This window comes from Schistocerca americana, unplaced genomic scaffold (assembly GCF_021461395.2).
Source record: "Schistocerca americana isolate TAMUIC-IGC-003095 unplaced genomic scaffold, iqSchAmer2.1 HiC_scaffold_1068, whole genome shotgun sequence".
In the NCBI taxonomy this organism is placed as follows: domain Eukaryota; kingdom Metazoa; phylum Arthropoda; class Insecta; order Orthoptera; family Acrididae; genus Schistocerca; species Schistocerca americana.
In genome coordinates this window covers 1-26866 of record NW_025725121.1, presented here as the reverse complement: position 1 = coordinate 26866, position 26866 = coordinate 1, and the positions used below count along the sequence as shown (strand labels likewise).

Below are 26866 nucleotides of genomic sequence, written 5' to 3'. Positions count from 1 at the left end.
CCAAATTTGGAACTCTACACTCCTACACAACAATAGGCGGTGAGCTATTTCAGAAATCACCTGCCGATTCGTACTGTTTTGTCGTTTTCAAAGTCTTCTTGGCAAACTTGGTTAGCACATTCTCCCTCAAACCGAGTTAATTACTGCATTTTCGTACCATTACAGTAGTTTAAAAGGCATAAGGAAGCATCTTTGTCACAACAGAAAGGTAGTTTGAAAATTGGGCTGGCAGGGGTAGCGACATAATACCAAAACGAAAAAAAAAAAAAGGAAGGTAGCCAACAGCACCCAGGTTTCCCAGGTGGTCACCCATCCAAGTACTAACTGGGCCCAATGATGCTTAACTTCGGTGATCGGACGAGAACCGGTGTATCCATCATGGTATGGCCGTTGGCGCGCATCTAATGTAGGACCACGGCAGAATTCGCGTTCGGCTTTTTTCCCAACACACAAAATGTTAGTTTTCCGCCGCATTTGACGAAAGCACTTCCTTCCGCAACAGCCAGTTCCTCGAGGACGCGTGCGGGGAGCGCGCCCCACCGCCGCGTGTGTGAGACGCACTGCTGCTCGTTGCACCTCCTGTCATTCGCTGGGCGCGTGCAGCCTTCGGCACTAGCGGAGGACGCATCTTGTCCCTGGTGTCCAGCGGAGGGCCTGTACGGGGTGGTGCAGTGTCGTGCTGGAGGGCGCCACTGGTAGCGATGTGGGCTTCCTCGCCTCGCCGCGCCTCACACCAGGTGTCTGCGTAGTTTGCAGTGCATTCGCACCATTCCTGTCCCTGTCCCCGTCCCGACTTGTCCCGACTTTGCTCGACTGCCGCTCGCTGCCGCTCGGGTCGTGGTCCATATGACAGCGCAAGCACGACAAACGTCTGCGGGACGAGACGAGACGACTAAGGAATAAAGTCATGATTACAAACCAAATTTGGAACTCTACACTCCTACACAACAATAGGCGGTGAGCTATTTCAGAAATCACCTGCCGATTCGTACTGTTTTGTCGTTTTCAAAGTCTTCTTGGCAAACTTGGTTAGCACATTCTCCCTCAAACCGAGTTAATTACTGCATTTTCGTACCATTACAGTAGTTTAAAAGGCATAAGGAAGCATCTTTGTCACAACAGAAAGGTAGTTTGAAAATTGGGCTGGCAGGGGTAGCGACATAATACCAAAACGAAAAAAAAAAAAAGGAAGGTAGCCAACAGCACCCAGGTTTCCCAGGTGGTCACCCATCCAAGTACTAACTGGGCCCAATGATGCTTAACTTCGGTGATCGGACGAGAACCGGTGTATCCATCATGGTATGGCCGTTGGCGCGCATCTAATGTAGGACCACGGCAGAATTCGCGTTCGGCTTTTTTCCCAACACACAAAATGTTAGTTTTCCGCCGCATTTGACGAAAGCACTTCCTTCCGCAACAGCCAGTTCCTCGAGGACGCGTGCGGGGAGCGCGCCCCACCGCCGCGTGTGTGAGACGCACTGCTGCTCGTTGCACCTCCTGTCATTCGCTGGGCGCGTGCAGCCTTCGGCACTAGCGGAGGACGCATCTTGTCCCTGGTGTCCAGCGGAGGGCCTGTACGGGGTGGTGCAGTGTCGTGCTGGAGGGCGCCACTGGTAGCGATGTGGGCTTCCTCGCCTCGCCGCGCCTCACACCAGGTGTCTGCGTAGTTTGCAGTGCATTCGCACCATTCCTGTCCCTGTCCCCGTCCCGACTTGTCCCGACTTTGCTCGACTGCCGCTCGCTGCCGCTCGGGTCGTGGTCCATATGACAGCGCAAGCACGACAAACGTCTGCGGGACGAGACGAGACGACTAAGGAATAAAGTCATGATTACAAACCAAATTTGGAACTCTACACTCCTACACAACAATAGGCGGTGAGCTATTTCAGAAATCACCTGCCGATTCGTACTGTTTTGTCGTTTTCAAAGTCTTCTTGGCAAACTTGGTTAGCACATTCTCCCTCAAACCGAGTTAATTACTGCATTTTCGTACCATTACAGTAGTTTAAAAGGCATAAGGAAGCATCTTTGTCACAACAGAAAGGTAGTTTGAAAATTGGGCTGGCAGGGGTAGCGACATAATACCAAAACGAAAAAAAAAAAAAGGAAGGTAGCCAACAGCACCCAGGTTTCCCAGGTGGTCACCCATCCAAGTACTAACTGGGCCCAATGATGCTTAACTTCGGTGATCGGACGAGAACCGGTGTATCCATCATGGTATGGCCGTTGGCGCGCATCTAATGTAGGACCACGGCAGAATTCGCGTTCGGCTTTTTTCCCAACACACAAAATGTTAGTTTTCCGCCGCATTTGACGAAAGCACTTCCTTCCGCAACAGCCAGTTCCTCGAGGACGCGTGCGGGGAGCGCGCCCCACCGCCGCGTGTGTGAGACGCACTGCTGCTCGTTGCACCTCCTGTCATTCGCTGGGCGCGTGCAGCCTTCGGCACTAGCGGAGGACGCATCTTGTCCCTGGTGTCCAGCGGAGGGCCTGTACGGGGTGGTGCAGTGTCGTGCTGGAGGGCGCCACTGGTAGCGATGTGGGCTTCCTCGCCTCGCCGCGCCTCACACCAGGTGTCTGCGTAGTTTGCAGTGCATTCGCACCATTCCTGTCCCTGTCCCCGTCCCGACTTGTCCCGACTTTGCTCGACTGCCGCTCGCTGCCGCTCGGGTCGTGGTCCATATGACAGCGCAAGCACGACAAACGTCTGCGGGACGAGACGAGACGACTAAGGAATAAAGTCATGATTACAAACCAAATTTGGAACTCTACACTCCTACACAACAATAGGCGGTGAGCTATTTCAGAAATCACCTGCCGATTCGTACTGTTTTGTCGTTTTCAAAGTCTTCTTGGCAAACTTGGTTAGCACATTCTCCCTCAAACCGAGTTAATTACTGCATTTTCGTACCATTACAGTAGTTTAAAAGGCATAAGGAAGCATCTTTGTCACAACAGAAAGGTAGTTTGAAAATTGGGCTGGCAGGGGTAGCGACATAATACCAAAACGAAAAAAAAAAAAAGGAAGGTAGCCAACAGCACCCAGGTTTCCCAGGTGGTCACCCATCCAAGTACTAACTGGGCCCAATGATGCTTAACTTCGGTGATCGGACGAGAACCGGTGTATCCATCATGGTATGGCCGTTGGCGCGCATCTAATGTAGGACCACGGCAGAATTCGCGTTCGGCTTTTTTCCCAACACACAAAATGTTAGTTTTCCGCCGCATTTGACGAAAGCACTTCCTTCCGCAACAGCCAGTTCCTCGAGGACGCGTGCGGGGAGCGCGCCCCACCGCCGCGTGTGTGAGACGCACTGCTGCTCGTTGCACCTCCTGTCATTCGCTGGGCGCGTGCAGCCTTCGGCACTAGCGGAGGACGCATCTTGTCCCTGGTGTCCAGCGGAGGGCCTGTACGGGGTGGTGCAGTGTCGTGCTGGAGGGCGCCACTGGTAGCGATGTGGGCTTCCTCGCCTCGCCGCGCCTCACACCAGGTGTCTGCGTAGTTTGCAGTGCATTCGCACCATTCCTGTCCCTGTCCCCGTCCCGACTTGTCCCGACTTTGCTCGACTGCCGCTCGCTGCCGCTCGGGTCGTGGTCCATATGACAGCGCAAGCACGACAAACGTCTGCGGGACGAGACGAGACGACTAAGGAATAAAGTCATGATTACAAACCAAATTTGGAACTCTACACTCCTACACAACAATAGGCGGTGAGCTATTTCAGAAATCACCTGCCGATTCGTACTGTTTTGTCGTTTTCAAAGTCTTCTTGGCAAACTTGGTTAGCACATTCTCCCTCAAACCGAGTTAATTACTGCATTTTCGTACCATTACAGTAGTTTAAAAGGCATAAGGAAGCATCTTTGTCACAACAGAAAGGTAGTTTGAAAATTGGGCTGGCAGGGGTAGCGACATAATACCAAAACGAAAAAAAAAAAAAGGAAGGTAGCCAACAGCACCCAGGTTTCCCAGGTGGTCACCCATCCAAGTACTAACTGGGCCCAATGATGCTTAACTTCGGTGATCGGACGAGAACCGGTGTATCCATCATGGTATGGCCGTTGGCGCGCATCTAATGTAGGACCACGGCAGAATTCGCGTTCGGCTTTTTTCCCAACACACAAAATGTTAGTTTTCCGCCGCATTTGACGAAAGCACTTCCTTCCGCAACAGCCAGTTCCTCGAGGACGCGTGCGGGGAGCGCGCCCCACCGCCGCGTGTGTGAGACGCACTGCTGCTCGTTGCACCTCCTGTCATTCGCTGGGCGCGTGCAGCCTTCGGCACTAGCGGAGGACGCATCTTGTCCCTGGTGTCCAGCGGAGGGCCTGTACGGGGTGGTGCAGTGTCGTGCTGGAGGGCGCCACTGGTAGCGATGTGGGCTTCCTCGCCTCGCCGCGCCTCACACCAGGTGTCTGCGTAGTTTGCAGTGCATTCGCACCATTCCTGTCCCTGTCCCCGTCCCGACTTGTCCCGACTTTGCTCGACTGCCGCTCGCTGCCGCTCGGGTCGTGGTCCATATGACAGCGCAAGCACGACAAACGTCTGCGGGACGAGACGAGACGACTAAGGAATAAAGTCATGATTACAAACCAAATTTGGAACTCTACACTCCTACACAACAATAGGCGGTGAGCTATTTCAGAAATCACCTGCCGATTCGTACTGTTTTGTCGTTTTCAAAGTCTTCTTGGCAAACTTGGTTAGCACATTCTCCCTCAAACCGAGTTAATTACTGCATTTTCGTACCATTACAGTAGTTTAAAAGGCATAAGGAAGCATCTTTGTCACAACAGAAAGGTAGTTTGAAAATTGGGCTGGCAGGGGTAGCGACATAATACCAAAACGAAAAAAAAAAAAAGGAAGGTAGCCAACAGCACCCAGGTTTCCCAGGTGGTCACCCATCCAAGTACTAACTGGGCCCAATGATGCTTAACTTCGGTGATCGGACGAGAACCGGTGTATCCATCATGGTATGGCCGTTGGCGCGCATCTAATGTAGGACCACGGCAGAATTCGCGTTCGGCTTTTTTCCCAACACACAAAATGTTAGTTTTCCGCCGCATTTGACGAAAGCACTTCCTTCCGCAACAGCCAGTTCCTCGAGGACGCGTGCGGGGAGCGCGCCCCACCGCCGCGTGTGTGAGACGCACTGCTGCTCGTTGCACCTCCTGTCATTCGCTGGGCGCGTGCAGCCTTCGGCACTAGCGGAGGACGCATCTTGTCCCTGGTGTCCAGCGGAGGGCCTGTACGGGGTGGTGCAGTGTCGTGCTGGAGGGCGCCACTGGTAGCGATGTGGGCTTCCTCGCCTCGCCGCGCCTCACACCAGGTGTCTGCGTAGTTTGCAGTGCATTCGCACCATTCCTGTCCCTGTCCCCGTCCCGACTTGTCCCGACTTTGCTCGACTGCCGCTCGCTGCCGCTCGGGTCGTGGTCCATATGACAGCGCAAGCACGACAAACGTCTGCGGGACGAGACGAGACGACTAAGGAATAAAGTCATGATTACAAACCAAATTTGGAACTCTACACTCCTACACAACAATAGGCGGTGAGCTATTTCAGAAATCACCTGCCGATTCGTACTGTTTTGTCGTTTTCAAAGTCTTCTTGGCAAACTTGGTTAGCACATTCTCCCTCAAACCGAGTTAATTACTGCATTTTCGTACCATTACAGTAGTTTAAAAGGCATAAGGAAGCATCTTTGTCACAACAGAAAGGTAGTTTGAAAATTGGGCTGGCAGGGGTAGCGACATAATACCAAAACGAAAAAAAAAAAAAGGAAGGTAGCCAACAGCACCCAGGTTTCCCAGGTGGTCACCCATCCAAGTACTAACTGGGCCCAATGATGCTTAACTTCGGTGATCGGACGAGAACCGGTGTATCCATCATGGTATGGCCGTTGGCGCGCATCTAATGTAGGACCACGGCAGAATTCGCGTTCGGCTTTTTTCCCAACACACAAAATGTTAGTTTTCCGCCGCATTTGACGAAAGCACTTCCTTCCGCAACAGCCAGTTCCTCGAGGACGCGTGCGGGGAGCGCGCCCCACCGCCGCGTGTGTGAGACGCACTGCTGCTCGTTGCACCTCCTGTCATTCGCTGGGCGCGTGCAGCCTTCGGCACTAGCGGAGGACGCATCTTGTCCCTGGTGTCCAGCGGAGGGCCTGTACGGGGTGGTGCAGTGTCGTGCTGGAGGGCGCCACTGGTAGCGATGTGGGCTTCCTCGCCTCGCCGCGCCTCACACCAGGTGTCTGCGTAGTTTGCAGTGCATTCGCACCATTCCTGTCCCTGTCCCCGTCCCGACTTGTCCCGACTTTGCTCGACTGCCGCTCGCTGCCGCTCGGGTCGTGGTCCATATGACAGCGCAAGCACGACAAACGTCTGCGGGACGAGACGAGACGACTAAGGAATAAAGTCATGATTACAAACCAAATTTGGAACTCTACACTCCTACACAACAATAGGCGGTGAGCTATTTCAGAAATCACCTGCCGATTCGTACTGTTTTGTCGTTTTCAAAGTCTTCTTGGCAAACTTGGTTAGCACATTCTCCCTCAAACCGAGTTAATTACTGCATTTTCGTACCATTACAGTAGTTTAAAAGGCATAAGGAAGCATCTTTGTCACAACAGAAAGGTAGTTTGAAAATTGGGCTGGCAGGGGTAGCGACATAATACCAAAACGAAAAAAAAAAAAAGGAAGGTAGCCAACAGCACCCAGGTTTCCCAGGTGGTCACCCATCCAAGTACTAACTGGGCCCAATGATGCTTAACTTCGGTGATCGGACGAGAACCGGTGTATCCATCATGGTATGGCCGTTGGCGCGCATCTAATGTAGGACCACGGCAGAATTCGCGTTCGGCTTTTTTCCCAACACACAAAATGTTAGTTTTCCGCCGCATTTGACGAAAGCACTTCCTTCCGCAACAGCCAGTTCCTCGAGGACGCGTGCGGGGAGCGCGCCCCACCGCCGCGTGTGTGAGACGCACTGCTGCTCGTTGCACCTCCTGTCATTCGCTGGGCGCGTGCAGCCTTCGGCACTAGCGGAGGACGCATCTTGTCCCTGGTGTCCAGCGGAGGGCCTGTACGGGGTGGTGCAGTGTCGTGCTGGAGGGCGCCACTGGTAGCGATGTGGGCTTCCTCGCCTCGCCGCGCCTCACACCAGGTGTCTGCGTAGTTTGCAGTGCATTCGCACCATTCCTGTCCCTGTCCCCGTCCCGACTTGTCCCGACTTTGCTCGACTGCCGCTCGCTGCCGCTCGGGTCGTGGTCCATATGACAGCGCAAGCACGACAAACGTCTGCGGGACGAGACGAGACGACTAAGGAATAAAGTCATGATTACAAACCAAATTTGGAACTCTACACTCCTACACAACAATAGGCGGTGAGCTATTTCAGAAATCACCTGCCGATTCGTACTGTTTTGTCGTTTTCAAAGTCTTCTTGGCAAACTTGGTTAGCACATTCTCCCTCAAACCGAGTTAATTACTGCATTTTCGTACCATTACAGTAGTTTAAAAGGCATAAGGAAGCATCTTTGTCACAACAGAAAGGTAGTTTGAAAATTGGGCTGGCAGGGGTAGCGACATAATACCAAAACGAAAAAAAAAAAAAGGAAGGTAGCCAACAGCACCCAGGTTTCCCAGGTGGTCACCCATCCAAGTACTAACTGGGCCCAATGATGCTTAACTTCGGTGATCGGACGAGAACCGGTGTATCCATCATGGTATGGCCGTTGGCGCGCATCTAATGTAGGACCACGGCAGAATTCGCGTTCGGCTTTTTTCCCAACACACAAAATGTTAGTTTTCCGCCGCATTTGACGAAAGCACTTCCTTCCGCAACAGCCAGTTCCTCGAGGACGCGTGCGGGGAGCGCGCCCCACCGCCGCGTGTGTGAGACGCACTGCTGCTCGTTGCACCTCCTGTCATTCGCTGGGCGCGTGCAGCCTTCGGCACTAGCGGAGGACGCATCTTGTCCCTGGTGTCCAGCGGAGGGCCTGTACGGGGTGGTGCAGTGTCGTGCTGGAGGGCGCCACTGGTAGCGATGTGGGCTTCCTCGCCTCGCCGCGCCTCACACCAGGTGTCTGCGTAGTTTGCAGTGCATTCGCACCATTCCTGTCCCTGTCCCCGTCCCGACTTGTCCCGACTTTGCTCGACTGCCGCTCGCTGCCGCTCGGGTCGTGGTCCATATGACAGCGCAAGCACGACAAACGTCTGCGGGACGAGACGAGACGACTAAGGAATAAAGTCATGATTACAAACCAAATTTGGAACTCTACACTCCTACACAACAATAGGCGGTGAGCTATTTCAGAAATCACCTGCCGATTCGTACTGTTTTGTCGTTTTCAAAGTCTTCTTGGCAAACTTGGTTAGCACATTCTCCCTCAAACCGAGTTAATTACTGCATTTTCGTACCATTACAGTAGTTTAAAAGGCATAAGGAAGCATCTTTGTCACAACAGAAAGGTAGTTTGAAAATTGGGCTGGCAGGGGTAGCGACATAATACCAAAACGAAAAAAAAAAAAAGGAAGGTAGCCAACAGCACCCAGGTTTCCCAGGTGGTCACCCATCCAAGTACTAACTGGGCCCAATGATGCTTAACTTCGGTGATCGGACGAGAACCGGTGTATCCATCATGGTATGGCCGTTGGCGCGCATCTAATGTAGGACCACGGCAGAATTCGCGTTCGGCTTTTTTCCCAACACACAAAATGTTAGTTTTCCGCCGCATTTGACGAAAGCACTTCCTTCCGCAACAGCCAGTTCCTCGAGGACGCGTGCGGGGAGCGCGCCCCACCGCCGCGTGTGTGAGACGCACTGCTGCTCGTTGCACCTCCTGTCATTCGCTGGGCGCGTGCAGCCTTCGGCACTAGCGGAGGACGCATCTTGTCCCTGGTGTCCAGCGGAGGGCCTGTACGGGGTGGTGCAGTGTCGTGCTGGAGGGCGCCACTGGTAGCGATGTGGGCTTCCTCGCCTCGCCGCGCCTCACACCAGGTGTCTGCGTAGTTTGCAGTGCATTCGCACCATTCCTGTCCCTGTCCCCGTCCCGACTTGTCCCGACTTTGCTCGACTGCCGCTCGCTGCCGCTCGGGTCGTGGTCCATATGACAGCGCAAGCACGACAAACGTCTGCGGGACGAGACGAGACGACTAAGGAATAAAGTCATGATTACAAACCAAATTTGGAACTCTACACTCCTACACAACAATAGGCGGTGAGCTATTTCAGAAATCACCTGCCGATTCGTACTGTTTTGTCGTTTTCAAAGTCTTCTTGGCAAACTTGGTTAGCACATTCTCCCTCAAACCGAGTTAATTACTGCATTTTCGTACCATTACAGTAGTTTAAAAGGCATAAGGAAGCATCTTTGTCACAACAGAAAGGTAGTTTGAAAATTGGGCTGGCAGGGGTAGCGACATAATACCAAAACGAAAAAAAAAAAAAGGAAGGTAGCCAACAGCACCCAGGTTTCCCAGGTGGTCACCCATCCAAGTACTAACTGGGCCCAATGATGCTTAACTTCGGTGATCGGACGAGAACCGGTGTATCCATCATGGTATGGCCGTTGGCGCGCATCTAATGTAGGACCACGGCAGAATTCGCGTTCGGCTTTTTTCCCAACACACAAAATGTTAGTTTTCCGCCGCATTTGACGAAAGCACTTCCTTCCGCAACAGCCAGTTCCTCGAGGACGCGTGCGGGGAGCGCGCCCCACCGCCGCGTGTGTGAGACGCACTGCTGCTCGTTGCACCTCCTGTCATTCGCTGGGCGCGTGCAGCCTTCGGCACTAGCGGAGGACGCATCTTGTCCCTGGTGTCCAGCGGAGGGCCTGTACGGGGTGGTGCAGTGTCGTGCTGGAGGGCGCCACTGGTAGCGATGTGGGCTTCCTCGCCTCGCCGCGCCTCACACCAGGTGTCTGCGTAGTTTGCAGTGCATTCGCACCATTCCTGTCCCTGTCCCCGTCCCGACTTGTCCCGACTTTGCTCGACTGCCGCTCGCTGCCGCTCGGGTCGTGGTCCATATGACAGCGCAAGCACGACAAACGTCTGCGGGACGAGACGAGACGACTAAGGAATAAAGTCATGATTACAAACCAAATTTGGAACTCTACACTCCTACACAACAATAGGCGGTGAGCTATTTCAGAAATCACCTGCCGATTCGTACTGTTTTGTCGTTTTCAAAGTCTTCTTGGCAAACTTGGTTAGCACATTCTCCCTCAAACCGAGTTAATTACTGCATTTTCGTACCATTACAGTAGTTTAAAAGGCATAAGGAAGCTTCTTTGTCACAACAGAAAGGTAGTTTGAAAATTGGGCTGGCAGGGGTAGCGACATAATACCAAAACGAAAAAAAAAAAAAGGAAGGTAGCCAACAGCACCCAGGTTTCCCAGGTGGTCACCCATCCAAGTACTAACTGGGCCCAATGATGCTTAACTTCGGTGATCGGACGAGAACCGGTGTATCCATCATGGTATGGCCGTTGGCGCGCATCTAATGTAGGACCACGGCAGAATTCGCGTTCGGCTTTTTTCCCAACACACAAAATGTTAGTTTTCCGCCGCATTTGACGAAAGCACTTCCTTCCGCAACAGCCAGTTCCTCGAGGACGCGTGCGGGGAGCGCGCCCCACCGCCGCGTGTGTGAGACGCACTGCTGCTCGTTGCACCTCCTGTCATTCGCTGGGCGCGTGCAGCCTTCGGCACTAGCGGAGGACGCATCTTGTCCCTGGTGTCCAGCGGAGGGCCTGTACGGGGTGGTGCAGTGTCGTGCTGGAGGGCGCCACTGGTAGCGATGTGGGCTTCCTCGCCTCGCCGCGCCTCACACCAGGTGTCTGCGTAGTTTGCAGTGCATTCGCACCATTCCTGTCCCTGTCCCCGTCCCGACTTGTCCCGACTTTGCTCGACTGCCGCTCGCTGCCGCTCGGGTCGTGGTCCATATGACAGCGCAAGCACGACAAACGTCTGCGGGACGAGACGAGACGACTAAGGAATAAAGTCATGATTACAAACCAAATTTGGAACTCTACACTCCTACACAACAATAGGCGGTGAGCTATTTCAGAAATCACCTGCCGATTCGTACTGTTTTGTCGTTTTCAAAGTCTTCTTGGCAAACTTGGTTAGCACATTCTCCCTCAAACCGAGTTAATTACTGCATTTTCGTACCATTACAGTAGTTTAAAAGGCATAAGGAAGCATCTTTGTCACAACAGAAAGGTAGTTTGAAAATTGGGCTGGCAGGGGTAGCGACATAATACCAAAACGAAAAAAAAAAAAAGGAAGGTAGCCAACAGCACCCAGGTTTCCCAGGTGGTCACCCATCCAAGTACTAACTGGGCCCAATGATGCTTAACTTCGGTGATCGGACGAGAACCGGTGTATCCATCATGGTATGGCCGTTGGCGCGCATCTAATGTAGGACCACGGCAGAATTCGCGTTCGGCTTTTTTCCCAACACACAAAATGTTAGTTTTCCGCCGCATTTGACGAAAGCACTTCCTTCCGCAACAGCCAGTTCCTCGAGGACGCGTGCGGGGAGCGCGCCCCACCGCCGCGTGTGTGAGACGCACTGCTGCTCGTTGCACCTCCTGTCATTCGCTGGGCGCGTGCAGCCTTCGGCACTAGCGGAGGACGCATCTTGTCCCTGGTGTCCAGCGGAGGGCCTGTACGGGGTGGTGCAGTGTCGTGCTGGAGGGCGCCACTGGTAGCGATGTGGGCTTCCTCGCCTCGCCGCGCCTCACACCAGGTGTCTGCGTAGTTTGCAGTGCATTCGCACCATTCCTGTCCCTGTCCCCGTCCCGACTTGTCCCGACTTTGCTCGACTGCCGCTCGCTGCCGCTCGGGTCGTGGTCCATATGACAGCGCAAGCACGACAAACGTCTGCGGGACGAGACGAGACGACTAAGGAATAAAGTCATGATTACAAACCAAATTTGGAACTCTACACTCCTACACAACAATAGGCGGTGAGCTATTTCAGAAATCACCTGCCGATTCGTACTGTTTTGTCGTTTTCAAAGTCTTCTTGGCAAACTTGGTTAGCACATTCTCCCTCAAACCGAGTTAATTACTGCATTTTCGTACCATTACAGTAGTTTAAAAGGCATAAGGAAGCATCTTTGTCACAACAGAAAGGTAGTTTGAAAATTGGGCTGGCAGGGGTAGCGACATAATACCAAAACGAAAAAAAAAAAAAGGAAGGTAGCCAACAGCACCCAGGTTTCCCAGGTGGTCACCCATCCAAGTACTAACTGGGCCCAATGATGCTTAACTTCGGTGATCGGACGAGAACCGGTGTATCCATCATGGTATGGCCGTTGGCGCGCATCTAATGTAGGACCACGGCAGAATTCGCGTTCGGCTTTTTTCCCAACACACAAAATGTTAGTTTTCCGCCGCATTTGACGAAAGCACTTCCTTCCGCAACAGCCAGTTCCTCGAGGACGCGTGCGGGGAGCGCGCCCCACCGCCGCGTGTGTGAGACGCACTGCTGCTCGTTGCACCTCCTGTCATTCGCTGGGCGCGTGCAGCCTTCGGCACTAGCGGAGGACGCATCTTGTCCCTGGTGTCCAGCGGAGGGCCTGTACGGGGTGGTGCAGTGTCGTGCTGGAGGGCGCCACTGGTAGCGATGTGGGCTTCCTCGCCTCGCCGCGCCTCACACCAGGTGTCTGCGTAGTTTGCAGTGCATTCGCACCATTCCTGTCCCTGTCCCCGTCCCGACTTGTCCCGACTTTGCTCGACTGCCGCTCGCTGCCGCTCGGGTCGTGGTCCATATGACAGCGCAAGCACGACAAACGTCTGCGGGACGAGACGAGACGACTAAGGAATAAAGTCATGATTACAAACCAAATTTGGAACTCTACACTCCTACACAACAATAGGCGGTGAGCTATTTCAGAAATCACCTGCCGATTCGTACTGTTTTGTCGTTTTCAAAGTCTTCTTGGCAAACTTGGTTAGCACATTCTCCCTCAAACCGAGTTAATTACTGCATTTTCGTACCATTACAGTAGTTTAAAAGGCATAAGGAAGCATCTTTGTCACAACAGAAAGGTAGTTTGAAAATTGGGCTGGCAGGGGTAGCGACATAATACCAAAACGAAAAAAAAAAAAAGGAAGGTAGCCAACAGCACCCAGGTTTCCCAGGTGGTCACCCATCCAAGTACTAACTGGGCCCAATGATGCTTAACTTCGGTGATCGGACGAGAACCGGTGTATCCATCATGGTATGGCCGTTGGCGCGCATCTAATGTAGGACCACGGCAGAATTCGCGTTCGGCTTTTTTCCCAACACACAAAATGTTAGTTTTCCGCCGCATTTGACGAAAGCACTTCCTTCCGCAACAGCCAGTTCCTCGAGGACGCGTGCGGGGAGCGCGCCCCACCGCCGCGTGTGTGAGACGCACTGCTGCTCGTTGCACCTCCTGTCATTCGCTGGGCGCGTGCAGCCTTCGGCACTAGCGGAGGACGCATCTTGTCCCTGGTGTCCAGCGGAGGGCCTGTACGGGGTGGTGCAGTGTCGTGCTGGAGGGCGCCACTGGTAGCGATGTGGGCTTCCTCGCCTCGCCGCGCCTCACACCAGGTGTCTGCGTAGTTTGCAGTGCATTCGCACCATTCCTGTCCCTGTCCCCGTCCCGACTTGTCCCGACTTTGCTCGACTGCCGCTCGCTGCCGCTCGGGTCGTGGTCCATATGACAGCGCAAGCACGACAAACGTCTGCGGGACGAGACGAGACGACTAAGGAATAAAGTCATGATTACAAACCAAATTTGGAACTCTACACTCCTACACAACAATAGGCGGTGAGCTATTTCAGAAATCACCTGCCGATTCGTACTGTTTTGTCGTTTTCAAAGTCTTCTTGGCAAACTTGGTTAGCACATTCTCCCTCAAACCGAGTTAATTACTGCATTTTCGTACCATTACAGTAGTTTAAAAGGCATAAGGAAGCATCTTTGTCACAACAGAAAGGTAGTTTGAAAATTGGGCTGGCAGGGGTAGCGACATAATACCAAAACGAAAAAAAAAAAAAGGAAGGTAGCCAACAGCACCCAGGTTTCCCAGGTGGTCACCCATCCAAGTACTAACTGGGCCCAATGATGCTTAACTTCGGTGATCGGACGAGAACCGGTGTATCCATCATGGTATGGCCGTTGGCGCGCATCTAATGTAGGACCACGGCAGAATTCGCGTTCGGCTTTTTTCCCAACACACAAAATGTTAGTTTTCCGCCGCATTTGACGAAAGCACTTCCTTCCGCAACAGCCAGTTCCTCGAGGACGCGTGCGGGGAGCGCGCCCCACCGCCGCGTGTGTGAGACGCACTGCTGCTCGTTGCACCTCCTGTCATTCGCTGGGCGCGTGCAGCCTTCGGCACTAGCGGAGGACGCATCTTGTCCCTGGTGTCCAGCGGAGGGCCTGTACGGGGTGGTGCAGTGTCGTGCTGGAGGGCGCCACTGGTAGCGATGTGGGCTTCCTCGCCTCGCCGCGCCTCACACCAGGTGTCTGCGTAGTTTGCAGTGCATTCGCACCATTCCTGTCCCTGTCCCCGTCCCGACTTGTCCCGACTTTGCTCGACTGCCGCTCGCTGCCGCTCGGGTCGTGGTCCATATGACAGCGCAAGCACGACAAACGTCTGCGGGACGAGACGAGACGACTAAGGAATAAAGTCATGATTACAAACCAAATTTGGAACTCTACACTCCTACACAACAATAGGCGGTGAGCTATTTCAGAAATCACCTGCCGATTCGTACTGTTTTGTCGTTTTCAAAGTCTTCTTGGCAAACTTGGTTAGCACATTCTCCCTCAAACCGAGTTAATTACTGCATTTTCGTACCATTACAGTAGTTTAAAAGGCATAAGGAAGCATCTTTGTCACAACAGAAAGGTAGTTTGAAAATTGGGCTGGCAGGGGTAGCGACATAATACCAAAACGAAAAAAAAAAAAAGGAAGGTAGCCAACAGCACCCAGGTTTCCCAGGTGGTCACCCATCCAAGTACTAACTGGGCCCAATGATGCTTAACTTCGGTGATCGGACGAGAACCGGTGTATCCATCATGGTATGGCCGTTGGCGCGCATCTAATGTAGGACCACGGCAGAATTCGCGTTCGGCTTTTTTCCCAACACACAAAATGTTAGTTTTCCGCCGCATTTGACGAAAGCACTTCCTTCCGCAACAGCCAGTTCCTCGAGGACGCGTGCGGGGAGCGCGCCCCACCGCCGCGTGTGTGAGACGCACTGCTGCTCGTTGCACCTCCTGTCATTCGCTGGGCGCGTGCAGCCTTCGGCACTAGCGGAGGACGCATCTTGTCCCTGGTGTCCAGCGGAGGGCCTGTACGGGGTGGTGCAGTGTCGTGCTGGAGGGCGCCACTGGTAGCGATGTGGGCTTCCTCGCCTCGCCGCGCCTCACACCAGGTGTCTGCGTAGTTTGCAGTGCATTCGCACCATTCCTGTCCCTGTCCCCGTCCCGACTTGTCCCGACTTTGCTCGACTGCCGCTCGCTGCCGCTCGGGTCGTGGTCCATATGACAGCGCAAGCACGACAAACGTCTGCGGGACGAGACGAGACGACTAAGGAATAAAGTCATGATTACAAACCAAATTTGGAACTCTACACTCCTACACAACAATAGGCGGTGAGCTATTTCAGAAATCACCTGCCGATTCGTACTGTTTTGTCGTTTTCAAAGTCTTCTTGGCAAACTTGGTTAGCACATTCTCCCTCAAACCGAGTTAATTACTGCATTTTCGTACCATTACAGTAGTTTAAAAGGCATAAGGAAGCATCTTTGTCACAACAGAAAGGTAGTTTGAAAATTGGGCTGGCAGGGGTAGCGACATAATACCAAAACGAAAAAAAAAAAAAGGAAGGTAGCCAACAGCACCCAGGTTTCCCAGGTGGTCACCCATCCAAGTACTAACTGGGCCCAATGATGCTTAACTTCGGTGATCGGACGAGAACCGGTGTATCCATCATGGTATGGCCGTTGGCGCGCATCTAATGTAGGACCACGGCAGAATTCGCGTTCGGCTTTTTTCCCAACACACAAAATGTTAGTTTTCCGCCGCATTTGACGAAAGCACTTCCTTCCGCAACAGCCAGTTCCTCGAGGACGCGTGCGGGGAGCGCGCCCCACCGCCGCGTGTGTGAGACGCACTGCTGCTCGTTGCACCTCCTGTCATTCGCTGGGCGCGTGCAGCCTTCGGCACTAGCGGAGGACGCATCTTGTCCCTGGTGTCCAGCGGAGGGCCTGTACGGGGTGGTGCAGTGTCGTGCTGGAGGGCGCCACTGGTAGCGATGTGGGCTTCCTCGCCTCGCCGCGCCTCACACCAGGTGTCTGCGTAGTTTGCAGTGCATTCGCACCATTCCTGTCCCTGTCCCCGTCCCGACTTGTCCCGACTTTGCTCGACTGCCGCTCGCTGCCGCTCGGGTCGTGGTCCATATGACAGCGCAAGCACGACAAACGTCTGCGGGACGAGACGAGACGACTAAGGAATAAAGTCATGATTACAAACCAAATTTGGAACTCTACACTCCTACACAACAATAGGCGGTGAGCTATTTCAGAAATCACCTGCCGATTCGTACTGTTTTGTCGTTTTCAAAGTCTTCTTGGCAAACTTGGTTAGCACATTCTCCCTCAAACCGAGTTAATTACTGCATTTTCGTACCATTACAGTAGTTTAAAAGGCATAAGGAAGCATCTTTGTCACAACAGAAAGGTAGTTTGAAAATTGGGCTGGCAGGGGTAGCGACATAATACCAAAACGAAAAAAAAAAAAAGGAAGGTAGCCAACAGCACCCAGGTTTCCCAGGTGGTCACCCATCCAAGTACTAACTGGGCCCAATGATGCTTAACTTCGGTGATCGGACGAGAACCGGTGTATCCATCATGGTATGGCCGTTGGCGCGCATCTAATGTAGGACCACGGCAGAATTCGCGTTCGGCTTTTTTCCCAACACACAAAATGTTAGTTTTCCGCCGCATTTGACGAAAGCACTTCCTTCCGCAACAGCCAGTTCCTCGAGGACGCGTGCGGGGAGCGCGCCCCACCGCCGCGTGTGTGAGACGCACTGCTGCTCGTTGCACCTCCTGTCATTCGCTGGGCGCGTGCAGCCTTCGGCACTAGCGGAGGACGCATCTTGTCCCTGGTGTCCAGCGGAGGGCCTGTACGGGGTGGTGCAGTGTCGTGCTGGAGGGCGCCACTGGTAGCGATGTGGGCTTCCTCGCCTCGCCGCGCCTCACACCAGGTGTCTGCGTAGTTTGCAGTGCATTCGCACCATTCCTGTCCCTGTCCCCGTCCCGACTTGTCCCGACTTTGCTCGACTGCCGCTCGCTGCCGCTCGGGTCGTGGTCCATATGACAGCGCAAGCACGACAAACGTCTGCGGGACGAGACGAGACGACTAAGGAATAAAGTCATGATTACAAACCAAATTTGGAACTCTACACTCCTACACAACAATAGGCGGTGAGCTATTTCAGAAATCACCTGCCGATTCGTACTGTTTTGTCGTTTTCAAAGTCTTCTTGGCAAACTTGGTTAGCACATTCTCCCTCAAACCGAGTTAATTACTGCATTTTCGTACCATTACAGTAGTTTAAAAGGCATAAGGAAGCATCTTTGTCACAACAGAAAGGTAGTTTGAAAATTGGGCTGGCAGGGGTAGCGACATAATACCAAAACGAAAAAAAAAAAAAGGAAGGTAGCCAACAGCACCCAGGTTTCCCAGGTGGTCACCCATCCAAGTACTAACTGGGCCCAATGATGCTTAACTTCGGTGATCGGACGAGAACCGGTGTATCCATCATGGTATGGCCGTTGGCGCGCATCTAATGTAGGACCACGGCAGAATTCGCGTTCGGCTTTTTTCCCAACACACAAAATGTTAGTTTTCCGCCGCATTTGACGAAAGCACTTCCTTCCGCAACAGCCAGTTCCTCGAGGACGCGTGCGGGGAGCGCGCCCCACCGCCGCGTGTGTGAGACGCACTGCTGCTCGTTGCACCTCCTGTCATTCGCTGGGCGCGTGCAGCCTTCGGCACTAGCGGAGGACGCATCTTGTCCCTGGTGTCCAGCGGAGGGCCTGTACGGGGTGGTGCAGTGTCGTGCTGGAGGGCGCCACTGGTAGCGATGTGGGCTTCCTCGCCTCGCCGCGCCTCACACCAGGTGTCTGCGTAGTTTGCAGTGCATTCGCACCATTCCTGTCCCTGTCCCCGTCCCGACTTGTCCCGACTTTGCTCGACTGCCGCTCGCTGCCGCTCGGGTCGTGGTCCATATGACAGCGCAAGCACGACAAACGTCTGCGGGACGAGACGAGACGACTAAGGAATAAAGTCATGATTACAAACCAAATTTGGAACTCTACACTCCTACACAACAATAGGCGGTGAGCTATTTCAGAAATCACCTGCCGATTCGTACTGTTTTGTCGTTTTCAAAGTCTTCTTGGCAAACTTGGTTAGCACATTCTCCCTCAAACCGAGTTAATTACTGCATTTTCGTACCATTACAGTAGTTTAAAAGGCATAAGGAAGCATCTTTGTCACAACAGAAAGGTAGTTTGAAAATTGGGCTGGCAGGGGTAGCGACATAATACCAAAACGAAAAAAAAAAAAAGGAAGGTAGCCAACAGCACCCAGGTTTCCCAGGTGGTCACCCATCCAAGTACTAACTGGGCCCAATGATGCTTAACTTCGGTGATCGGACGAGAACCGGTGTATCCATCATGGTATGGCCGTTGGCGCGCATCTAATGTAGGACCACGGCAGAATTCGCGTTCGGCTTTTTTCCCAACACACAAAATGTTAGTTTTCCGCCGCATTTGACGAAAGCACTTCCTTCCGCAACAGCCAGTTCCTCGAGGACGCGTGCGGGGAGCGCGCCCCACCGCCGCGTGTGTGAGACGCACTGCTGCTCGTTGCACCTCCTGTCATTCGCTGGGCGCGTGCAGCCTTCGGCACTAGCGGAGGACGCATCTTGTCCCTGGTGTCCAGCGGAGGGCCTGTACGGGGTGGTGCAGTGTCGTGCTGGAGGGCGCCACTGGTAGCGATGTGGGCTTCCTCGCCTCGCCGCGCCTCACACCAGGTGTCTGCGTAGTTTGCAGTGCATTCGCACCATTCCTGTCCCTGTCCCCGTCCCGACTTGTCCCGACTTTGCTCGACTGCCGCTCGCTGCCGCTCGGGTCGTGGTCCATATGACAGCGCAAGCACGACAAACGTCTGCGGGACGAGACGAGACGACTAAGGAATAAAGTCATGATTACAAACCAAATTTGGAACTCTACACTCCTACACAACAATAGGCGGTGAGCTATTTCAGAAATCACCTGCCGATTCGTACTGTTTTGTCGTTTTCAAAGTCTTCTTGGCAAACTTGGTTAGCACATTCTCCCTCAAACCGAGTTAATTACTGCATTTTCGTACCATTACAGTAGTTTAAAAGGCATAAGGAAGCATCTTTGTCACAACAGAAAGGTAGTTTGAAAATTGGGCTGGCAGGGGTAGCGACATAATACCAAAACGAAAAAAAAAAAAAGGAAGGTAGCCAACAGCACCCAGGTTTCCCAGGTGGTCACCCATCCAAGTACTAACTGGGCCCAATGATGCTTAACTTCGGTGATCGGACGAGAACCGGTGTATCCATCATGGTATGGCCGTTGGCGCGCATCTAATGTAGGACCACGGCAGAATTCGCGTTCGGCTTTTTTCCCAACACACAAAATGTTAGTTTTCCGCCGCATTTGACGAAAGCACTTCCTTCCGCAACAGCCAGTTCCTCGAGGACGCGTGCGGGGAGCGCGCCCCACCGCCGCGTGTGTGAGACGCACTGCTGCTCGTTGCACCTCCTGTCATTCGCTGGGCGCGTGCAGCCTTCGGCACTAGCGGAGGACGCATCTTGTCCCTGGTGTCCAGCGGAGGGCCTGTACGGGGTGGTGCAGTGTCGTGCTGGAGGGCGCCACTGGTAGCGATGTGGGCTTCCTCGCCTCGCCGCGCCTCACACCAGGTGTCTGCGTAGTTTGCAGTGCATTCGCACCATTCCTGTCCCTGTCCCCGTCCCGACTTGTCCCGACTTTGCTCGACTGCCGCTCGCTGCCGCTCGGGTCGTGGTCCATATGACAGCGCAAGCACGACAAACGTCTGCGGGACGAGACGAGACGACTAAGGAATAAAGTCATGATTACAAACCAAATTTGGAACTCTACACTCCTACACAACAATAGGCGGTGAGCTATTTCAGAAATCACCTGCCGATTCGTACTGTTTTGTCGTTTTCAAAGTCTTCTTGGCAAACTTGGTTAGCACATTCTCCCTCAAACCGAGTTAATTACTGCATTTTCGTACCATTACAGTAGTTTAAAAGGCATAAGGAAGCATCTTTGTCACAACAGAAAGGTAGTTTGAAAATTGGGCTGGCAGGGGTAGCGACATAATACCAAAACGAAAAAAAAAAAAAGGAAGGTAGCCAACAGCACCCAGGTTTCCCAGGTGGTCACCCATCCAAGTACTAACTGGGCCCAATGATGCTTAACTTCGGTGATCGGACGAGAACCGGTGTATCCATCATGGTATGGCCGTTGGCGCGCATCTAATGTAGGACCACGGCAGAATTCGCGTTCGGCTTTTTTCCCAACACACAAAATGTTAGTTTTCCGCCGCATTTGACGAAAGCACTTCCTTCCGCAACAGCCAGTTCCTCGAGGACGCGTGCGGGGAGCGCGCCCCACCGCCGCGTGTGTGAGACGCACTGCTGCTCGTTGCACCTCCTGTCATTCGCTGGGCGCGTGCAGCCTTCGGCACTAGCGGAGGACGCATCTTGTCCCTGGTGTCCAGCGGAGGGCCTGTACGGGGTGGTGCAGTGTCGTGCTGGAGGGCGCCACTGGTAGCGATGTGGGCTTCCTCGCCTCGCCGCGCCTCACACCAGGTGTCTGCGTAGTTTGCAGTGCATTCGCACCATTCCTGTCCCTGTCCCCGTCCCGACTTGTCCCGACTTTGCTCGACTGCCGCTCGCTGCCGCTCGGGTCGTGGTCCATATGACAGCGCAAGCACGACAAACGTCTGCGGGACGAGACGAGACGACTAAGGAATAAAGTCATGATTACAAACCAAATTTGGAACTCTACACTCCTACACAACAATAGGCGGTGAGCTATTTCAGAAATCACCTGCCGATTCGTACTGTTTTGTCGTTTTCAAAGTCTTCTTGGCAAACTTGGTTAGCACATTCTCCCTCAAACCGAGTTAATTACTGCATTTTCGTACCATTACAGTAGTTTAAAAGGCATAAGGAAGCATCTTTGTCACAACAGAAAGGTAGTTTGAAAATTGGGCTGGCAGGGGTAGCGACATAATACCAAAACGAAAAAAAAAAAAAGGAAGGTAGCCAACAGCACCCAGGTTTCCCAGGTGGTCACCCATCCAAGTACTAACTGGGCCCAATGATGCTTAACTTCGGTGATCGGACGAGAACCGGTGTATCCATCATGGTATGGCCGTTGGCGCGCATCTAATGTAGGACCACGGCAGAATTCGCGTTCGGCTTTTTTCCCAACACACAAAATGTTAGTTTTCCGCCGCATTTGACGAAAGCACTTCCTTCCGCAACAGCCAGTTCCTCGAGGACGCGTGCGGGGAGCGCGCCCCACCGCCGCGTGTGTGAGACGCACTGCTGCTCGTTGCACCTCCTGTCATTCGCTGGGCGCGTGCAGCCTTCGGCACTAGCGGAGGACGCATCTTGTCCCTGGTGTCCAGCGGAGGGCCTGTACGGGGTGGTGCAGTGTCGTGCTGGAGGGCGCCACTGGTAGCGATGTGGGCTTCCTCGCCTCGCCGCGCCTCACACCAGGTGTCTGCGTAGTTTGCAGTGCATTCGCACCATTCCTGTCCCTGTCCCCGTCCCGACTTGTCCCGACTTTGCTCGACTGCCGCTCGCTGCCGCTCGGGTCGTGGTCCATATGACAGCGCAAGCACGACAAACGTCTGCGGGACGAGACGAGACGACTAAGGAATAAAGTCATGATTACAAACCAAATTTGGAACTCTACACTCCTACACAACAATAGGCGGTGAGCTATTTCAGAAATCACCTGCCGATTCGTACTGTTTTGTCGTTTTCAAAGTCTTCTTGGCAAACTTGGTTAGCACATTCTCCCTCAAACCGAGTTAATTACTGCATTTTCGTACCATTACAGTAGTTTAAAAGGCATAAGGAAGCATCTTTGTCACAACAGAAAGGTAGTTTGAAAATTGGGCTGGCAGGGGTAGCGACATAATACCAAAACGAAAAAAAAAAAAAGGAAGGTAGCCAACAGCACCCAGGTTTCCCAGGTGGTCACCCATCCAAGTACTAACTGGGCCCAATGATGCTTAACTTCGGTGATCGGACGAGAACCGGTGTATCCATCATGGTATGGCCGTTGGCGCGCATCTAATGTAGGACCACGGCAGAATTCGCGTTCGGCTTTTTTCCCAACACACAAAATGTTAGTTTTCCGCCGCATTTGACGAAAGCACTTCCTTCCGCAACAGCCAGTTCCTCGAGGACGCGTGCGGGGAGCGCGCCCCACCGCCGCGTGTGTGAGACGCACTGCTGCTCGTTGCACCTCCTGTCATTCGCTGGGCGCGTGCAGCCTTCGGCACTAGCGGAGGACGCATCTTGTCCCTGGTGTCCAGCGGAGGGCCTGTACGGGGTGGTGCAGTGTCGTGCTGGAGGGCGCCACTGGTAGCGATGTGGGCTTCCTCGCCTCGCCGCGCCTCACACCAGGTGTCTGCGTAGTTTGCAGTGCATTCGCACCATTCCTGTCCCTGTCCCCGTCCCGACTTGTCCCGACTTTGCTCGACTGCCGCTCGCTGCCGCTCGGGTCGTGGTCCATATGACAGCGCAAGCACGACAAACGTCTGCGGGACGAGACGAGACGACTAAGGAATAAAGTCATGATTACAAACCAAATTTGGAACTCTACACTCCTACACAACAATAGGCGGTGAGCTATTTCAGAAATCACCTGCCGATTCGTACTGTTTTGTCGTTTTCAAAGTCTTCTTGGCAAACTTGGTTAGCACATTCTCCCTCAAACCGAGTTAATTACTGCATTTTCGTACCATTACAGTAGTTTAAAAGGCATAAGGAAGCATCTTTGTCACAACAGAAAGGTAGTTTGAAAATTGGGCTGGCAGGGGTAGCGACATAATACCAAAACGAAAAAAAAAAAAAGGAAGGTAGCCAACAGCACCCAGGTTTCCCAGGTGGTCACCCATCCAAGTACTAACTGGGCCCAATGATGCTTAACTTCGGTGATCGGACGAGAACCGGTGTATCCATCATGGTATGGCCGTTGGCGCGCATCTAATGTAGGACCACGGCAGAATTCGCGTTCGGCTTTTTTCCCAACACACAAAATGTTAGTTTTCCGCCGCATTTGACGAAAGCACTTCCTTCCGCAACAGCCAGTTCCTCGAGGACGCGTGCGGGGAGCGCGCCCCACCGCCGCGTGTGTGAGACGCACTGCTGCTCGTTGCACCTCCTGTCATTCGCTGGGCGCGTGCAGCCTTCGGCACTAGCGGAGGACGCATCTTGTCCCTGGTGTCCAGCGGAGGGCCTGTACGGGGTGGTGCAGTGTCGTGCTGGAGGGCGCCACTGGTAGCGATGTGGGCTTCCTCGCCTCGCCGCGCCTCACACCAGGTGTCTGCGTAGTTTGCAGTGCATTCGCACCATTCCTGTCCCTGTCCCCGTCCCGACTTGTCCCGACTTTGCTCGACTGCCGCTCGCTGCCGCTCGGGTCGTGGTCCATATGACAGCGCAAGCACGACAAACGTCTGCGGGACGAGACGAGACGACTAAGGAATAAAGTCATGATTACAAACCAAATTTGGAACTCTACACTCCTACACAACAATAGGCGGTGAGCTATTTCAGAAATCACCTGCCGATTCGTACTGTTTTGTCGTTTTCAAAGTCTTCTTGGCAAACTTGGTTAGCACATTCTCCCTCAAACCGAGTTAATTACTGCATTTTCGTACCATTACAGTAGTTTAAAAGGCATAAGGAAGCATCTTTGTCACAACAGAAAGGTAGTTTGAAAATTGGGCTGGCAGGGGTAGCGACATAATACCAAAACGAAAAAAAAAAAAAGGAAGGTAGCCAACAGCACCCAGGTTTCCCAGGTGGTCACCCATCCAAGTACTAACTGGGCCCAATGATGCTTAACTTCGGTGATCGGACGAGAACCGGTGTATCCATCATGGTATGGCCGTTGGCGCGCATCTAATGTAGGACCACGGCAGAATTCGCGTTCGGCTTTTTTCCCAACACACAAAATGTTAGTTTTCCGCCGCATTTGACGAAAGCACTTCCTTCCGCAACAGCCAGTTCCTCGAGGACGCGTGCGGGGAGCGCGCCCCACCGCCGCGTGTGTGAGACGCACTGCTGCTCGTTGCACCTCCTGTCATTCGCTGGGCGCGTGCAGCCTTCGGCACTAGCGGAGGACGCATCTTGTCCCTGGTGTCCAGCGGAGGGCCTGTACGGGGTGGTGCAGTGTCGTGCTGGAGGGCGCCACTGGTAGCGATGTGGGCTTCCTCGCCTCGCCGCGCCTCACACCAGGTGTCTGCGTAGTTTGCAGTGCATTCGCACCATTCCTGTCCCTGTCCCCGTCCCGACTTGTCCCGACTTTGCTCGACTGCCGCTCGCTGCCGCTCGGGTCGTGGTCCATATGACAGCGCAAGCACGACAAACGTCTGCGGGACGAGACGAGACGACTAAGGAATAAAGTCATGATTACAAACCAAATTTGGAACTCTACACTCCTACACAACAATAGGCGGTGAGCTATTTCAGAAATCACCTGCCGATTCGTACTGTTTTGTCGTTTTCAAAGTCTTCTTGGCAAACTTGGTTAGCACATTCTCCCTCAAACCGAGTTAATTACTGCATTTTCGTACCATTACAGTAGTTTAAAAGGCATAAGGAAGCATCTTTGTCACAACAGAAAGGTAGTTTGAAAATTGGGCTGGCAGGGGTAGCGACATAATACCAAAACGAAAAAAAAAAAAAGGAAGGTAGCCAACAGCACCCAGGTTTCCCAGGTGGTCACCCATCCAAGTACTAACTGGGCCCAATGATGCTTAACTTCGGTGATCGGACGAGAACCGGTGTATCCATCATGGTATGGCCGTTGGCGCGCATCTAATGTAGGACCACGGCAGAATTCGCGTTCGGCTTTTTTCCCAACACACAAAATGTTAGTTTTCCGCCGCATTTGACGAAAGCACTTCCTTCCGCAACAGCCAGTTCCTCGAGGACGCGTGCGGGGAGCGCGCCCCACCGCCGCGTGTGTGAGACGCACTGCTGCTCGTTGCACCTCCTGTCATTCGCTGGGCGCGTGCAGCCTTCGGCACTAGCGGAGGACGCATCTTGTCCCTGGTGTCCAGCGGAGGGCCTGTACGGGGTGGTGCAGTGTCGTGCTGGAGGGCGCCACTGGTAGCGATGTGGGCTTCCTCGCCTCGCCGCGCCTCACACCAGGTGTCTGCGTAGTTTGCAGTGCATTCGCACCATTCCTGTCCCTGTCCCCGTCCCGACTTGTCCCGACTTTGCTCGACTGCCGCTCGCTGCCGCTCGGGTCGTGGTCCATATGACAGCGCAAGCACGACAAACGTCTGCGGGACGAGACGAGACGACTAAGGAATAAAGTCATGATTACAAACCAAATTTGGAACTCTACACTCCTACACAACAATAGGCGGTGAGCTATTTCAGAAATCACCTGCCGATTCGTACTGTTTTGTCGTTTTCAAAGTCTTCTTGGCAAACTTGGTTAGCACATTCTCCCTCAAACCGAGTTAATTACTGCATTTTCGTACCATTACAGTAGTTTAAAAGGCATAAGGAAGCATCTTTGTCACAACAGAAAGGTAGTTTGAAAATTGGGCTGGCAGGGGTAGCGACATAATACCAAAACGAAAAAAAAAAAAAGGAAGGTAGCCAACAGCACCCAGGTTTCCCAGGTGGTCACCCATCCAAGTACTAACTGGGCCCAATGATGCTTAACTTCGGTGATCGGACGAGAACCGGTGTATCCATCATGGTATGGCCGTTGGCGCGCATCTAATGTAGGACCACGGCAGAATTCGCGTTCGGCTTTTTTCCCAACACACAAAATGTTAGTTTTCCGCCGCATTTGACGAAAGCACTTCCTTCCGCAACAGCCAGTTCCTCGAGGACGCGTGCGGGGAGCGCGCCCCACCGCCGCGTGTGTGAGACGCACTGCTGCTCGTTGCACCTCCTGTCATTCGCTGGGCGCGTGCAGCCTTCGGCACTAGCGGAGGACGCATCTTGTCCCTGGTGTCCAGCGGAGGGCCTGTACGGGGTGGTGCAGTGTCGTGCTGGAGGGCGCCACTGGTAGCGATGTGGGCTTCCTCGCCTCGCCGCGCCTCACACCAGGTGTCTGCGTAGTTTGCAGTGCATTCGCACCATTCCTGTCCCTGTCCCCGTCCCGACTTGTCCCGACTTTGCTCGACTGCCGCTCGCTGCCGCTCGGGTCGTGGTCCATATGACAGCGCAAGCACGACAAACGTCTGCGGGACGAGACGAGACGACTAAGGAATAAAGTCATGATTACAAACCAAATTTGGAACTCTACACTCCTACACAACAATAGGCGGTGAGCTATTTCAGAAATCACCTGCCGATTCGTACTGTTTTGTCGTTTTCAAAGTCTTCTTGGCAAACTTGGTTAGCACATTCTCCCTCAAACCGAGTTAATTACTGCATTTTCGTACCATTACAGTAGTTTAAAAGGCATAAGGAAGCATCTTTGTCACAACAGAAAGGTAGTTTGAAAATTGGGCTGGCAGGGGTAGCGACAT

General features: G+C 53.3%; 29 non-coding genes across 29 annotated transcripts; all 29 read right to left on the bottom strand.

Annotated features, from left to right (window-relative positions):
• Positions 1 to 276: 276 nt before the first annotated feature.
• Positions 277 to 395, bottom strand: LOC124560132. Its single transcript, XR_006969044.1, has one exon. It is a non-coding gene; the product is annotated as a 5S ribosomal RNA (ribosomal RNA).
• Positions 396 to 1194: 799 nt separating this feature from the next.
• On the bottom strand, positions 1195 to 1313 carry LOC124560131. The gene has a single exon (XR_006969043.1). It is a non-coding gene; the product is annotated as a 5S ribosomal RNA (ribosomal RNA).
• A 799-nt stretch (positions 1314 to 2112) lies between these two features.
• LOC124560130 lies at positions 2113 to 2231 on the bottom strand. Its single transcript, XR_006969042.1, has one exon. It is a non-coding gene; the product is annotated as a 5S ribosomal RNA (ribosomal RNA).
• A 799-nt stretch (positions 2232 to 3030) lies between these two features.
• On the bottom strand, positions 3031 to 3149 carry LOC124560128. Its single transcript, XR_006969041.1, has one exon. It is a non-coding gene; the product is annotated as a 5S ribosomal RNA (ribosomal RNA).
• Positions 3150 to 3948: 799 nt separating this feature from the next.
• On the bottom strand, positions 3949 to 4067 carry LOC124560126. The gene has a single exon (XR_006969039.1). It is a non-coding gene; the product is annotated as a 5S ribosomal RNA (ribosomal RNA).
• A 799-nt stretch (positions 4068 to 4866) lies between these two features.
• LOC124560125 lies at positions 4867 to 4985 on the bottom strand. The gene has a single exon (XR_006969038.1). It is a non-coding gene; the product is annotated as a 5S ribosomal RNA (ribosomal RNA).
• Positions 4986 to 5784: 799 nt separating this feature from the next.
• LOC124560124 lies at positions 5785 to 5903 on the bottom strand. Its single transcript, XR_006969037.1, has one exon. It is a non-coding gene; the product is annotated as a 5S ribosomal RNA (ribosomal RNA).
• A 799-nt stretch (positions 5904 to 6702) lies between these two features.
• LOC124560123 lies at positions 6703 to 6821 on the bottom strand. Its single transcript, XR_006969036.1, has one exon. It is a non-coding gene; the product is annotated as a 5S ribosomal RNA (ribosomal RNA).
• Positions 6822 to 7620: 799 nt separating this feature from the next.
• On the bottom strand, positions 7621 to 7739 carry LOC124560122. Its single transcript, XR_006969035.1, has one exon. It is a non-coding gene; the product is annotated as a 5S ribosomal RNA (ribosomal RNA).
• A 799-nt stretch (positions 7740 to 8538) lies between these two features.
• LOC124560121 lies at positions 8539 to 8657 on the bottom strand. The gene has a single exon (XR_006969034.1). It is a non-coding gene; the product is annotated as a 5S ribosomal RNA (ribosomal RNA).
• A 799-nt stretch (positions 8658 to 9456) lies between these two features.
• On the bottom strand, positions 9457 to 9575 carry LOC124560120. Its single transcript, XR_006969033.1, has one exon. It is a non-coding gene; the product is annotated as a 5S ribosomal RNA (ribosomal RNA).
• A 799-nt stretch (positions 9576 to 10374) lies between these two features.
• Positions 10375 to 10493, bottom strand: LOC124560119. The gene has a single exon (XR_006969032.1). It is a non-coding gene; the product is annotated as a 5S ribosomal RNA (ribosomal RNA).
• Positions 10494 to 11292: 799 nt separating this feature from the next.
• On the bottom strand, positions 11293 to 11411 carry LOC124560117. The gene has a single exon (XR_006969031.1). It is a non-coding gene; the product is annotated as a 5S ribosomal RNA (ribosomal RNA).
• A 799-nt stretch (positions 11412 to 12210) lies between these two features.
• Positions 12211 to 12329, bottom strand: LOC124560116. The gene has a single exon (XR_006969030.1). It is a non-coding gene; the product is annotated as a 5S ribosomal RNA (ribosomal RNA).
• Positions 12330 to 13128: 799 nt separating this feature from the next.
• Positions 13129 to 13247, bottom strand: LOC124560114. The gene has a single exon (XR_006969028.1). It is a non-coding gene; the product is annotated as a 5S ribosomal RNA (ribosomal RNA).
• Positions 13248 to 14046: 799 nt separating this feature from the next.
• Positions 14047 to 14165, bottom strand: LOC124560113. The gene has a single exon (XR_006969027.1). It is a non-coding gene; the product is annotated as a 5S ribosomal RNA (ribosomal RNA).
• A 799-nt stretch (positions 14166 to 14964) lies between these two features.
• On the bottom strand, positions 14965 to 15083 carry LOC124560112. The gene has a single exon (XR_006969026.1). It is a non-coding gene; the product is annotated as a 5S ribosomal RNA (ribosomal RNA).
• A 799-nt stretch (positions 15084 to 15882) lies between these two features.
• LOC124560111 lies at positions 15883 to 16001 on the bottom strand. The gene has a single exon (XR_006969025.1). It is a non-coding gene; the product is annotated as a 5S ribosomal RNA (ribosomal RNA).
• Positions 16002 to 16800: 799 nt separating this feature from the next.
• LOC124560110 lies at positions 16801 to 16919 on the bottom strand. Its single transcript, XR_006969024.1, has one exon. It is a non-coding gene; the product is annotated as a 5S ribosomal RNA (ribosomal RNA).
• A 799-nt stretch (positions 16920 to 17718) lies between these two features.
• LOC124560109 lies at positions 17719 to 17837 on the bottom strand. The gene has a single exon (XR_006969023.1). It is a non-coding gene; the product is annotated as a 5S ribosomal RNA (ribosomal RNA).
• Positions 17838 to 18636: 799 nt separating this feature from the next.
• On the bottom strand, positions 18637 to 18755 carry LOC124560108. The gene has a single exon (XR_006969022.1). It is a non-coding gene; the product is annotated as a 5S ribosomal RNA (ribosomal RNA).
• Positions 18756 to 19554: 799 nt separating this feature from the next.
• On the bottom strand, positions 19555 to 19673 carry LOC124560106. Its single transcript, XR_006969021.1, has one exon. It is a non-coding gene; the product is annotated as a 5S ribosomal RNA (ribosomal RNA).
• A 799-nt stretch (positions 19674 to 20472) lies between these two features.
• Positions 20473 to 20591, bottom strand: LOC124560105. The gene has a single exon (XR_006969020.1). It is a non-coding gene; the product is annotated as a 5S ribosomal RNA (ribosomal RNA).
• Positions 20592 to 21390: 799 nt separating this feature from the next.
• On the bottom strand, positions 21391 to 21509 carry LOC124560104. The gene has a single exon (XR_006969019.1). It is a non-coding gene; the product is annotated as a 5S ribosomal RNA (ribosomal RNA).
• A 799-nt stretch (positions 21510 to 22308) lies between these two features.
• On the bottom strand, positions 22309 to 22427 carry LOC124560152. Its single transcript, XR_006969062.1, has one exon. It is a non-coding gene; the product is annotated as a 5S ribosomal RNA (ribosomal RNA).
• A 799-nt stretch (positions 22428 to 23226) lies between these two features.
• On the bottom strand, positions 23227 to 23345 carry LOC124560139. Its single transcript, XR_006969051.1, has one exon. It is a non-coding gene; the product is annotated as a 5S ribosomal RNA (ribosomal RNA).
• A 799-nt stretch (positions 23346 to 24144) lies between these two features.
• LOC124560127 lies at positions 24145 to 24263 on the bottom strand. Its single transcript, XR_006969040.1, has one exon. It is a non-coding gene; the product is annotated as a 5S ribosomal RNA (ribosomal RNA).
• Positions 24264 to 25062: 799 nt separating this feature from the next.
• Positions 25063 to 25181, bottom strand: LOC124560115. The gene has a single exon (XR_006969029.1). It is a non-coding gene; the product is annotated as a 5S ribosomal RNA (ribosomal RNA).
• Positions 25182 to 25980: 799 nt separating this feature from the next.
• On the bottom strand, positions 25981 to 26099 carry LOC124560103. Its single transcript, XR_006969018.1, has one exon. It is a non-coding gene; the product is annotated as a 5S ribosomal RNA (ribosomal RNA).
• Between the last annotated feature and the right edge of the window lie 767 nt (positions 26100 to 26866).